The sequence below is a fragment of the Gorilla gorilla genome, chromosome 17 (genome assembly GCF_029281585.2).
Source record: "Gorilla gorilla gorilla isolate KB3781 chromosome 17, NHGRI_mGorGor1-v2.1_pri, whole genome shotgun sequence".
Classification (NCBI taxonomy): Eukaryota; Metazoa; Chordata; class Mammalia; order Primates; family Hominidae; genus Gorilla; species Gorilla gorilla.
Window position 1 is genome coordinate 41,559,947 of NC_073241.2, and position 14,562 is coordinate 41,574,508.

Here is a 14,562-nt window from a genome sequence, read left to right on the forward strand (position 1 = left end):
GTGCCACACACTTCTAAATAACCAGATCTCATGTGAACTCAGAGCGAGAACTCACTCATCACCAAGGGGATGGTGCTAAGCCACTCATGAAGAATCCACCCCCATGATCCAAACACCTCCCACCAGGCCCACTTCCAACATTGGAGGTCACCATTTAATGTGACATTTGGAGGGGACGAAACATCCAAACCGTATCATCACCTCTGTTCATTCTCAGACAAAATATACTCAAATGATGTTAACTAATTTTAATAGAATAGCATAATTAGGAAGGTTAATATGATGAAATTAATATAACAAATGTTGGTGAGTCAAAAAAGCAAACTCAGTTGCCTCCCACTCTACCCTCACAACACAATTCTGATGCCAAATGTGCAGGGATTTTTCCCCAGCAAACAAGCAATTAATTCAGCAGTAGACATCAGCTGGGTGTCCTCTAGTTCAATTCAATTCTGACACTGTCTACCTAGAGATGGCCTCAGATTACACAGGTTGAGGCCCCAGCCCCATAAGGCCACCCACCATACTTCTGATGCTCATCAAAAGCCCCAGGCTGTGACCTGTGCTTCCAATCTGGCTATACATCAGAATTCCCATGACCCTGTTCTTGGCTTTGATTGATTTGCTGGAGCAGCTCACAGAACCCAGGGAAACATGTTTACTGTTATAAAGGATATTATAAAGGACACAGAAGAAAAGATGCGTAGGGTGAAGTTTGGGGAAAGCGACATGGAGCTTCCATGGGCATACCAGCCTCCAGGAACCTCCACGAGTTCAGTGATCCAGAAGCTTCCTGAACCCAGTCCTTTTGGGTTTTTATGGAGGCTTCATTAAGTAGGCATGAGTGATTAAACCATTGGCCATTGCTGATCAACTTAACCTTCAGCCCTTCCCCACTACCCAGAGATTGGGAGGTGGGGTTGAAAGTCCCAACTCTCTAATCCTGTCTTGGTTTTTCCAGTGACAGCCTCCATCCTGAAGCTACAGAAAGGCATTTATCACTTTGAAGAGTCCAAGGATTTTAGGAGCTATATACCAGGAGAGGGGGAGGAAGACCAAATACATGTTTCACAATATCCCAGTTAGTTCTACATATTCCTGATGACCTTATTGGGGTAGAATGTTGAGTGTTAGCCATGGTTTTGTGTTTTTCAATACTGTGGATTTGGAACAAGTAAATTTTGTATTTCCTTCTTTAAATATTGCCCACAGAGCAGTCAGAACACACGCAACATTGATCAATTAAGTCTGTCATCTCATATGAGTGCACCCCAAAACAATGACAATAGTAATATCAAAGATCACTGATCAAAGATCACCATGACAGATAATGGTCATAATAGTCAGGATAAATTGTGAAGTATTGTGAGAATTACCACAATGGGACACAGTGACACATGCTGTTGGAAAAGTAGTGCCAGTAGACGCACTCGATGCTGGGTTGCCACAAAGCCTCAATTTGTAAAAAACACAATATCTACAAAGTGCGATAAAACAAAGCACAATAAAATGAGGTATGCCTGTAAATAAAGAAAAAATTATATATAATAACATATAAAATATAATATATATGATATAATACATACGTGTGTATATAATATATCTCGCAGGATCTAAGAATCTGAGAGCAGAAAGAGCCCTTAGATCCTGGGTGTGGTGGCCCATGCCTGTAATCCCAGCACTTTGGGAGGCTGAGGCAGGAGAATTGCTTGAGCCCAGGAGTTCAAGACCACCCTGGGCAACATGGCAAGACCCCATCTTTCCCCCACCAACCAAAAAAAAAAAAAAATTAGCAGGTCATGGTGGCATGTGCCAGTAGTTCCGGCTACTAAGGAGGCTGAGGTGGGAGGATTGCTTGAGCCTGGGAGTTTGAGGCTGCAGTGAGCCATGATTGCACCACTGCATTCCAGCCTGGATAATAGAGCAAGATCCCATCTAGAGAAAAAGAAAGAGGGCTTAGAAAGCATTTGCTGTCCCCTCCTTCATCAACACCTATCTTTAGGAAGTCCCCTGACTGGTATCTTCTTGTTATTATTCTTGTTCTGAAGCCTTCCTACCTTCTGTAATTAGGGTGGTCATATAGTTTATCATCCAGATCATAGAACATTTGAGAGTGAAAGGAGATAGTCAGTAATTACAGGGGACAACAGGTGTGAACTGGCCCAGGCCGGGCAGCTCAGCCTGCATGGTCAGCCATGACTAACACACATTCCCACAGGTAAGAACATCTCCAAATTGAATCCAACTGGGATAGAAAATGAAGAATCCTGTTCATCTGCTCACTCATGTATACACTCATTCATTTGAAGATTCTTTATTGAACATCTTCAAAAATGCTAGGCCATGTATAGATATTGGGAACAGCAGGGATGAAAAAAAAAATGGTACCTGCCTTGATGGGGCACATAATCTCATACAGGAAATGTCACAAGAAAGAGAAAAGCTGTGGCTGACATCTGGAGCTGGCCCCCATGGTCACCCAGGTGTTTGTGTTCCTAGGACCTCACCTGGCCCTCTGAGCGAGGCCCTGTGTTCTCCTGCTCAGTATAAACCATTTCACAGAAGCTTAGCATTGCACAAGGGCACTCTAAGATCGTGATGGATCAAGACAAAAACAAGACCATAAATCTTTCTGTTGTGCAAAGCCACTTTTAAATTCAAAAAACATGAGCTTTTAGCTCACACTGGATCACAGATATTACACAAATTATATTTTGAATATCGTATACTTATGTTTTATTCTTACTAGAACTGTAGAAACACTGTCCCAAACTAACTCAACTATTTTTGTTTTGCTTCTTGATATTCATGTATTTTACAAACACTCTTCCTTCAGCTTACTAAAGAGTAATGAAGAATTAGAAGAAAAGGGAACAGTGGGTTGTCTAGTAGAGGGAAATTGCATGAGTAAGAAAGGATGTGATAGGGTTTCTTGGCCATCTGTGCATCTTTGAACACTACTGTCTGTCTCCTTTCTGCATTCAAAAGCCAGTTCTGGTCAGTTCCTGGTCCAAAGGAAAGCATAGCCTCTCAGAGCTCCAGTGCCTCTGCCTACTTGGTCATGGACACCACACCCTTACCTTACCTTGTATTTGCATTGAGCCTTGCCGAATTCCGTATGTCGTGGCCCACTGGAACGCTGTGCTCAGGGGCCACATGAATGCAGTGTGCAAATCAGATGGCAAGGAACAGCAGACATGTATCTTGCATGTGTCTGCTCTGTTCATCCATACACTCCATTGTCCCACTGGATTTCTTTTAAGAAACACAGGTTCAGAGATCAATGGGCTAAGAATTTCAAGTTTAGTGCAACAGCAGAGTATTAAACTAAGGATGAAACTCTTCCTTTTTTTTTTCTTCAAGACAGAGTTTCGCTCTTTCACCCAGGCTGGAGTGCAGTGGCATGATCTCGGCTCACTGCAATCTCCGCCTTCCAGTTTCAAGCAGATTCTCCTGCCTCAACCTCCCAAAAGCTGGGATTACAGGTGCCTTCCACCACACCCGGCTAATTTTTGTATTTTTAGTAGAGACGGTTTTTCACCATGTTGGCCAGGCTGGTCTTGAACTCCTGACCTCATGATCTGTCTGCCTCAGCCTCCCAAAGTGCTGGGATTACAGGCATGAGCCACGGCACCTGCCCCAGGATGAAACTCTTCTAAGCACAGATCCTGTGAGATCATGCAGGTCATATTCCCCGGGGAGTTAACCCCGCAGTACAGATGTGCGTGGTAAGAGGCGCAGAGGAAAGCAGTGTGGAGTCTGCGCTGCACTCTTCTCCCTGGAGAGACAGCACAGTGCCAAGAGCTTGGGCTCTGGGGCAGACCCCAGCATCGCCAGCTGTGTGTCCTTGGATAAGTGACTTACTCTCTCCATGCCTCAGTTTTCTTGTTTGTGAAAGGGAGCTTATAACAGTTCTTAACTCATAAGTTATAGTGAGGATTAAAATTTAATAAATAAACATTTAGAGTCCCGTCACCTGGCATCTAGCACCACCTGAATAAGGATGAGCTATTATTAGTGGAGACGAATGTGTGAGGCCATCATTGCTTCACAACACCAGCGCCTCTGAGCTGTGCGCAGCCAACATCCTGACAATAATTTAGCTTCCTGTATAAATCTGCTTACAGGCAAACGATGTGCTTGATAGTTCCATTTCTCATCGGAAAATAAATAGGTTTTCTGTTTTGCAAATTTCAAAGACAAGAACAAAAACCTACAAGGGAAGTAATTAGGTTTGGCAAGGCTTTATGGTGAAGGTAGCAAATGAGCCTTGTCAATGCGGTAATGGGTCCTAAGGTGGGGAAGGCAGATATTATTTTTCTCTCAGTGCTGCGGATGAAGAAACCAAGACACAAGGCAAATAAGCCACCCACCCCACACCATAACACTGTTAAGTGGCAGGGCCGGGCTTTGAACTCCGAAGTGCCTGGCGGTGCACACACTCCTGTCCCACGGGGTGCTGCCTCCTCTCATACATTCTCTACTCCCTGCGGGGACCAGGCCACCATCAGAGCTGGGGTCTTTCCCAAGAGGGAGATGGGCCGACTTTGCAGGATGCACAGAGGAAAGAGATGCCAGAGAAGTGGCTGGAAGGAAAGAGCTAAGGGTCCTCAGACAACAGTCAGACATGCCGAGATGTCTTGCTTCCTCATGGAAAGTTCCCACTAGATGTCTGCCCTGGGGTTCTCAGAGCCAGGAGCAGCTCTGGAATTTCCATTTGCAAGTGAGATGATGGTGGAAAGAAGGTTTTATGCTCATCAGGAATCGGAGGCCTTTGGGAGTGCATGGAGCCCATAGGAAGAATGAGTTCCACTCAAACGAGTTCTATACAAGTTAAAAATGGAAAAGATGAGGAAGAAATTTTTTAATTAAAACATTAAATAGGGCCGTGAGTGTGGAGGAGCACAACCCCCATACGCTGATCCAGGAAGAGGCTGGCTTTGAGCTCCTGATTAACTAGCTGATTTTTGATCCCTCCAGAAGTTTAAATTCGGTCCTGGGGGAGTGTTCTGAGAAGACTGAGGAAAAGGGGCAAGCGGTTCGATTCTTTGAGACTTTGGGAAAACAAAACCCATTAAGGCTCAAAGAAACCTGCTTGTGACATTTCAGCTGCCATTCAACAACACGACCGTGCGTGGCCCAGCGTCCCTTTGTGCTACGTGAGGAAACACGCAGTGGCCAAGCGTCAGCAGCCCAAGTACGTGCTTGGGTTGTGCTTATGTGCGGTGCGGTGAAGAAGAAGCACGGCCTGTGGCTGTCTCAGACGCTGATTTGAGTGCAGGCAGTGTGATTGGATCAATTGCTGATTTAACAAGGTGCTTTAGAAGGCCCTTAACAATAGTAACAGCATTGCAGATGCAAAAGTGATGTCATCGGGATTCATGATGTTTTTGATGGGGTGTGTGTGTGTGTGTGTGTGTGTGTGTGTGAAATTGACTTGGCTTATTAGGTCATAGATGGAAACATTTTCAGCTGCTTATCTCCCGTGGCAGTTTCTCCACATTACTGAGTGGGGAAAGAATTGCCACAATCCCCCTATTCCTGTTTGTCTGTCTTGAAGGCCAGTGGGGTCTCCCAGGAGCTATGTTCTGATCGAGACTCTGATCCAAGCAGGGAGAAGAGGGAAGGCCAGGAGCGTGAGCCTGAAATTCTAACAGGAAGTGTCTTCTAGAAGGCAGAGGAACAGGCAGATGCTTAGAGATGAGAAGCCTCCTTGTCTACACTGCTTTTCTGATCCTTTAAATTGATATTGGGCTCCAAAGGTTCATCTTTGAACTCCCTCTCCTTCCCCTTCCCCAAAGACTTCTGAGCCATCTGTCTAGAGACTCCACCTTTGTTGAGCATCTACTGCATGCCGGGTACAGCCAGCACCCATCCCTGTCATTGTGCCCCTTCCTTAGCCCCTCAGATCTACCCCACACACCCACCCAAGCTCTCCTAAGGCCTCAGTGATGACCAACTTCCAATTTGCTGTCCTTGCATGTGTGGCTGGCGTCACCGCACAGCTTGGGAGGGAGAAGCCCCAACCGGGGCCTTTGCCGTAGGAACCAGCACATTCCCACGTTTATCCTGCACGAACCACCACAGCGCGTGCAGATTTCAGGATAAGTCTCACAGCAGCACTTCCAGTTGCTGAGAAATTTCTTGAATAAACGAGAAATATATGTATTTATTTTTGCTGTGCAAAAGTATCAATGTTTCCCTCCAAATATTCAACCTGAGTGTTTACTTTTTTAATTTTTAAATTTAAGGACAGAATATACCACATCAGTTGCTGTTAGGTACGCTGCAAATCTCAAATGAGGGGGGAAATAGAAAAAAGACACATCCATGTTTTCGCTCCTGATTTCACAATGTTCACATGACCTTTGTTGCTGTCAGACAGCTCGTGAATTCAGTGAAATATAAACATCTTGATAATAGTTAATTTGGTCGGGAACTAACTAGAAGGCTAACTTGAATGTACAAAATGCCCATTTTTTTTTTTCCAATTTAAGAAATGCAGCCTTTTATGTACAGTAATAATAGGAACTAAGCAGCAGATGTTCATTGCTGATTTAGGAATTGAGACCCTGACGCCACAGTCTACAAAAGACGCTGGGCCAGAACAGTGCCGTCATAGCCAGAGTACGCAGGGCCCTTTTCATTGGGTACTGCATTTACTTAGGCCACAAGAGACGGAGTGACCCTAACTTCAAGAACAGGCTGTGAGAACAAAGAAAGAAACAGAAGCTTGCCAAGGAGAGAGCTGAGCTTTGCAAGCGACCTGACCTTAAAGTTGCTGAAGCTGTTCAGAAATCTTCTTTGAAGAAATACAACTCAGAGAAGAGTTACTAGCTCAAGGTGAGTGTGAGAAGGACATGGAGCATCTGACGACAGGGAGTGCTGGGTGTGGACAGTTACTGCAAGTGTCCAGTGGTCCAATGCTCCTGAGTAAACTCCCAACAATTATCAGAAAATTGTAAGCACTCAGAGCTTGGCTAAAGATGTGGAATGATTAACAAATGCCAACACAATAAAATCTCAGTTAAAAATATTAGTGAAATAGGCCAGGCACGGTGGCTCACACCTGTAATCCCAGCATTTTGGGAGGCCAAGGTGGGCAGATCACCTGAGGTCAGGAGTTTGAGACCAGCCTGGCCAACATGACGAAACCCTGTCTCTACTAAAAATACAAAAATTAGCCAGGTGTGGTGACCAATGCCTGTAATCCCAGCTACTCGGGAGGCTGAGGCAGGAGAATCACTTGAATCCAGGAGGTGGAGATTGCAGTGAGCCGAAATAACGTCACTGCACTTTAGCCTGGGCGACAGAGCAAGACTGTCTCAAAAATAATAATAATAATAATAATTATTGAAATACTCAGCTAAGAAGTTGAGCAGCTCTGGGGAAATAAGAGCAAATATGTTTGTTCCGGACTGTCCTGCACTGAAATCTATCAAAGGCAATGTTTAACTCATGTAGATCCATTTGTTTGTTTTATTTCTTTTTCCCAGTGAAAAGTATATTTTGATAGCAAGCTTTTCATTTTATAAGTACACTATGAGTTACCCAAAATATCATGGATTTCATTTCTTCCGAAAAACATGCAATTAAAATGCACATATAACATAATATCACTTAAGTTAAAAATACCCAGTGCTCAGTTTTGAAAAATAGGCAAAAAAGTGTAGGAGAAAGCTGAAGAATGCACATTTTTAAAGCTAGTACATTTTGCTATGAATCAGAAAATTGGATGGAAACTTGAATGTGTTTGTAAAAACTGAGCATTAAAATCTTTGAGTGATAAAAAAAAAATTGAGACAATCTTAGTTCTGTTCCTGGTAAGCCAAGAATGACCTTTGAATGTTCTTTTCTGGGACCAGATTGACCTCAGCCAAAATCTCAACAAACCTCATTTGACTCCTCCACACATTAGCAGAGTAAGTCTGGGCAAGTGGCAGCTCTGTGTGGCTTCCCTTACAGCATGGCAATAATAGTAATAAAATACTCACCAGAGAATTGCTGAGAGGATTAAAGGAGGTATTGCATGTAGTATTCTTCCCACATTGGAAACACACAGCAAATTTCCCATTGATTAGCTCTGAGACCTTTGGGCGTGTCATTTAACCTAACTGCGTTTCCATTCTCTCCAATTCTAAATTCTCTTTCCAAACAGCCTTCAAAGATTATAGAGAATTGTAATTAGCATATCAAGTACCAGCCTAATTCATGCCAGCTCCTGCTGTCCCTGCAATCATGAGGTTGATATGCAAATGTCCAAGTCCCTGAATGAAGCCACCTCGCTCAACTAAGAAAACAGTGTCTCTGGTCTTGTTGACACTCTACATTTCCTTAGCAAACCCCTGTGCACTGAGAACACAAAAGTACACTTCTCAGCAGCCCCGAAGGAACCAATAAGGTTGACACAATGCAGTTTGAATTTCCAGTGCTTTTCTTTGCATTCTGTGATGGGAACTGAAATGACCCTACACATGAGTAGTATCTCACCTTTCTGTAAGATGTGTGCGTTCTTTGGGAGTAAGGCAGTGGAAACTAATTCTTCTATTTGAATGGACCATTGCAACTAGCCACCATAGCCATTTAAAGCTTTTTTTTTTTTTTTTTTTTTTTTTTTTTTTTTTTTTGAGATGGAATTTTGCTCTTTTACCCAGGCTGGAGTGCAATGGCATGATCTCAGCTCACTGCAGCCTCCAACCTCCACCTCCCAGGTTCAAGTGATTCTCCTGCCTCAGCCTCCCGAGTAGCTGGGATTACAGGCAAGTGCCACCACACCCAGCTAATTTTGAATTTTTAGTAGAGACAGGGTTAAATCATGTTGGTCAGGCTGGTCTCGAACTCCTGACCCCAGGTGAGCCACCCACCTTGGCCTCCCAAAGTGCTGGGATTATAGGCGTGAGCCACCATGCCTGGCCCATTTAAAGGTTTTTTAAACTGAAAGGGAAATTTAAGTGTCCTGAAATCACCATTAAGATGTGTGTATGTGTGTGTGCGTGCGAGGCCAACGAGAATCTACAGTCAGGAAGGGCTCATTGCCTGGGTTTTAGGATCTGCTAGCCAACTCCCCTTGCCACCCAAACATCTGCACCAGCCGTAGTTAAAGCTCATTCATCCAGCAAATACATTTTGCCAAACACAGAAAACACAAAGATGACTAATCATTGCTTTGGCCCTCAAAGAGTCTCATTAAGGAGCCAGTCTAGAAGCAAGGATAACAGTATCGTGCTGGGTCGGGGGAGTTGGAGCTGTCCTGGGGCACAGAGGAAAGAGAAAGCAGTTTTCCCCAGGCACACAGGAAAGAGAAAGCAGTTTTCCCCTGAGGAAGACGGGAGGGGCTGGTGAGGAATGATCTAGTAAAGAGTGGCCATTTTTTTCCTTCTCAGAATGTGTGTTCCTCCAATTATGAGGGCTTCTTCCCTGCTTCTCATCCTAAAGAAAGATGCTAGCTCTTGCCATCTGTCAAGTTTTCAGGCCTCCTGTCTGGGGACAGGACATTGTCCCTGAGCTAAACGTGTCAGTAGGAGATCAGCTTGGCTAACAACTGCAAGCAAATCTGAGTCCTGCTGACTTGCTCGGGCACGTTCCCTGTGAGGAGTGCTCATGTTCACCTCCTCATTAAACTCCTTCTGGACGGGGAACCAGGCCAGCCAACAGTGTAGGGTTATCGCAGGGCCAGTGGAGCCACAGTTGGGCCTGTTGTCTGAACAAAGCTCCACAGTCCACAGTGGAAACAGTGGGAGGCTTTTCACTGGGTCACTGTCTAAGCCCCTCTCAAGGGGATCATTTATTTATTGAAGAGAGGCCACTTTGATCCAAGAAGCATATGGAAAACTGGCATGTGGATATGTCCCCACAGGATTAACAAAAATTGCGTGCTGGGTTCTGGACAGAAATATACTTATCAGCATCAGGCAGGCTGCACTCTGGCCCACTGCCTTATTGCTGAAAGTCATGAAGCCCTAGACCCTGACCATAGGTCTCCCTATTGTTTCTGAGATTTCTGACATAGGGTCAGAAGACTGTGTGAGAATTAATTTGCCTCCCCATTGTTCTTATAGACATGATCGCTGACATCAGGAGCATGAGGACTTTGTTTAACGATCACTTAAGATGTTTTTCAGACCCTGAATTCCAGTACCCAGTTTGAAGACCCCACAGAGGAAGGGATCAGCCTGAAAACACAGCTTCTTCCTCTCCCTGTCCGACGACTTCACCTGCACTATCCCACCAACGAGCTCCATGTCTTGGCCCACTCCAAACCCTTAAAAACCCTGGCCCCAAACTCCTTGGGGAGGTGGATTTGAGGTTCCCTCCCATCTCCTTGTTCAGTGACCCTATGATTCAACCTCTTTCTCTGCTGCAACCTGGTGGTCTTAGCGGATTGACGTGCTGTGTGCATTGTGCAAGGAGCCTGTTCTGGTTACACCCTTCACTCCTGTACAACCCAACCCAAGCTCAGTCTTTAGAGGAATCCAACAAGCACTATATGAGCTTCAGTGTCCCGAGTACAGAGGTTCTTAAATGTCATGCATGTCAGCATCACCTGGATCTCACACTGTGGGGTCCCACCTACAGAGTTTCCTATTGAGTAGTTCGATCGTGACCAGAGAATTTGTGTTTCTAGCAAGTTCCCAGGTAAGACCACTGCTGAGGAGAACATTGAGACATCTGCTGCCTCAGAGCTTGCCTCATTGTCCTTGCCTGAGCAAACTTTCAGACAATTTGTATATGAGATTAGTACAATCTTATATTCAAAGGAAAAGACTCCTGTTAGAATAATACAATTTGTGGCTGGGCGTGGTGGCTCATGCCTATAATCTCGGCACTTTGGGAGGCCGAGACAGGTGGATCACCTGAGGTCAGGAGTTCAAGACCAGCCTGGGCAACATGGTGAAACCCCATCTCTACTAAAAATACAAAAATTAGCCGGGAGTGATGGTGGGTACCTGTAATCCCAGCTACTTGGGAGGCTGAGGCAGGAGAATCACTTGAACCTGGGAGGCAGAGTTTGCAGTGAGGCGAGATCGTGCCATTGCACTCCAGCCTGGGTGACAGAGCAAGACTCCATCTCAAAAAAAAAGAAAAAAAAAAAAAGAATAATACAGTTTCCTCTTGGCAGGGACATTTTACAGGGAAAAAAAATGGTGGTTATCAGATGGTCATCAAGGGGCCAGATACAACCTGAAAAGGATGTTTGATTAAAGGTCACCTTTGTCTTGCTTGACTGGGTGAGTGAGAAACAGGTTTCCCAGAACAAGTCTTAACCCCACTAAAGTTTAACATTAAATTGCCTTCATTTTTCAAAATCAAAAATGTTGATTTCTTGTGATGAAGTCTTGCATGGTAAAAGAAAAATGAAAAAAAAAATTAAATAAAAAAAAGTCAGTTTCTTCCCAGAAGTTTGGGGATTACATCACATAAAATTAGGTTCTGTCCCTAGATTAGTTTTGGGACATACACTTTTCACTTTTTTACACCAATAACACAAGCCCACTTGAGTCAACATTAAGTAAAAGATGGTTTTACTAAGGATACAACAGTTACTCCCTCAGGCCTCTGAGAAATGAAACAGCGTGCAGCCACATCATGCTGGAAAATCAGAGACCTCTGTCTTCTCTGCACTGTGGAGTTCCTTGTGTCTGCTTGTCTCCCCAAGTGATGTAGCCTGGCCCACTCGTGGCTTCTCTCGCCTTCTGTAATTTCTCTGCACATGGCTTTGGTCTACTGCAATAATAGCTCAAGCTATGACCACATATGACACTGCAGCTCTGTTGCCTGTAGCACATCAGCTCCTTTTCTCAGGACCTATGTTCCAAAGCTCCTGAGAGAGAAAATCCAACTGACCCAGCCTGGGCCAGGTGTCTGCCCCCAGCCCAACTGGTGGAGGAGAGGGTGGGAGTGGATGGGAAGCAATGACAGCTGTGTGTCCGGCGGCCTTTGTCTTACTGTCTTATGTAGGACCATGTGTAAGACACCAGACACATTGTAAGACAGACAGTGGACACCAGGTGGAGGTTGCAGTGAGCCGAGATCACACCACTGCACTCCAACGTGGGCGACAGAGCGAGACTCTGTCTCAAAAAAAAAAAAAAAAAAATTAGTTTCTTCTTCACCTCTTTCTTCTCCCATCAGGAGTTTAGGAAATCAAGTCGCGGGTTCTGGTCCACCGTGTCTAGTGGGATAGCACAGTCTGCCAAGGATGCTCTTCTGAACGGAGAGGCTGCACAGCCAGCACAGTCTCTGCCCCACAGAGCAGGTGGGACCTCAGGGCTGCGAGCCCAGGACACCAGGGAGTAGTGACACACTTCTCCTTCTTCACACCCCTCACAAGTGTAACCATTTGGTCAAAGATTTTCTTTTTTTACAGAAAAAGTGACAGAAAAATTACAGATGCGTAAAATTGCACCTTGATCTCAAGGGTCTAAACCACGCCATTAACTGTAATCCAAATGCTTGAATATGTGGATTTATTCACGTCAGGGAGATTTCTTTCCTTTCCTCCTGTCCCCTCTACTTTCTTCCCCTCTTTACTTCTGGTTTTGTTTTGTTTTGTTGAGACACAGTCTCACTTTATCACCCAGACTGGAGTGCAGTGGCACAATCTCGGCTCACTGCAACCTCTGCCTCCCAAGTTCAAGCGATTATCGTGGCTCAGCCTCCCTAGAATTACAGGTGCCCCCCACCATGCCCAGCGAATTTTTGTATTTTTAGTACAGACAGGGTTTCGCCATTGTTGGTCAGGCTGGTCTCGAACTCCTGACCTCAAGTAATCTGCCTGCCTTGGCCTCCCAAAGTGCTGGGATTACATAAGTGGGCCACTGCGCTGCCCCCCACCCTTTTTTTTTTTTGAGACGGAGTTTCACTCTTGTTGCCCAGGCTGGAGTGCAGAGGCACAATCTCGGCTCACTGCAACCTCTGCCTCCCGGGTTCAAGCGATTCTCCTGCCTCAGCCTCCTGAATAACTAGGATTACAGGCCCCCGCCACCACGCCCAACTAATTTTTGTATTTTTAGTAGAGAGGGTTTCCCCATGTTGATCAGGCTTGTCTCGAACTCCTAACCTTAGGTGATCCACCCCGCCTCAGCCTCCCAAAATGCTGGGATTACAGGCATGAGCCACTGCGCCCCGATTTTTTTTTTAAGAGACTGGGGCTTACTCTGTAGTCCAGGCTGGAGTGCAGATCACAGCTCCCTGTAACTTCAAACTCCTGAATTCAGGCAATCCTCCTGCCTCAGTCGCCTTAGTAGCTGGGACTACAGGCGCACACCACCACACCCAGCTAAATTTTATATTTTTTGTAGAGATGCAATCTTGCTATGTGGCCTAGGCTGGTCTCAAACTCCTGGCCTTAAGCAATCCTCCCACTTCGGCCTCCCAAAGTGCTGGGTTTACAGGCCACTGTGCCTGGCCTATTTGTTTTTAAGTTTTAATTTTATCAACATTTCTAGGACTTTCTGTCAATAGAATTTGCATTTTTGTTGGCTGCATTTTTGACTCAACACAAAGTTATGCTGAAAGACAAGATAGGAACTGGGTACCACAATCAAAGGTCACCTTCTGCATGGACTTGTGGCCCCTCACTTTGAGTCTGCAATAAGACAGTGTCAACCAGGGTTTCAGAGCGCCTGCAAAGTTCACGAGCACCCTTGACTTCACTGTGGCAGGGGCCAGTCTCTATGGGGAGAAGCTACCGGTTTTACTTTCATTTCAAAGCACTTACATTTCTACCTAGAGTACACTAAGCCATACATTGGTTTAGCATTTGTTATTTCCCAAAGTTAACAAAAGAAAATACAGGCACAGTGGTTCACATCTCTAATCCCAGCACTTCGGGAGGCCGAGGCAGGAGGATTGTTTGAACCCAGGAGTTGGAGACCAGCCTGGGTAACATAGAGAGATCCCTGTCTTTACAAAAAAATTAAAAATTAGCTGAGTGTGGAAGCACATGCTTGTAGTCTCAGCTACGTGGGGGACTGAGGTGGGAAGATCACTTGAGCCCTGGAGGTTGAGCCTGCAGTGAGCTATGATCATGCCACTGCACTCTAGCCTGGGTAACAGAGTGAGACCCCATCTCAAAAGCAAGCAAACAAACAAACAAAAAACTTCTTCCTCAGTTTTTTGTTTTTTTGTTTTTTGGGGTTTTTGTTGAGATGGAGTCTTGCTCTGTTGCCCAGGCGGGAGTGCAGTGGCGTGATCTCGGCTCACAGCTACCTCCGCCTCCCAAGCTGAAACGATTCTCCTACCTCTGCCTCCCAAGTAGCTGGGATTAAAGGCACCCACCACCACGCCCAGCTAATTTTTGTATTTTTTGTAGAAACGGGGTTTCACCATGTTGGCCAGGCTGGTCTCGATCTCCCGACCTCAGGTGATCCACCTGCTTCAGCCTCCCAAAGTGCTGGGATTACAGGCATGAGCTACTGCCCCAGCCCTTCCTCAGTTTTTTTTAGCTATAAGTACACTACTATTATTTGCTATATATCAGGTCAGCCATTGATTAATTAGGTGCTGTAAGAAGGAACGTATTGAAACATCTCCTTTGGGAATTCTGACTACTGTTTTTAA

At 45.2% G+C, this 14,562-nt stretch overlaps 1 pseudogene; it reads left to right on the forward strand.

Annotated features, from left to right (window-relative positions):
- Positions 1–3,678: 3,678 nt before the first annotated feature.
- On the forward strand, positions 3,679–6,997 carry LOC101150818 (mitochondrial import receptor subunit TOM20 homolog; annotated as a pseudogene).
- The last annotated feature ends 7,565 nt before the right edge of the window (positions 6,998–14,562 follow it).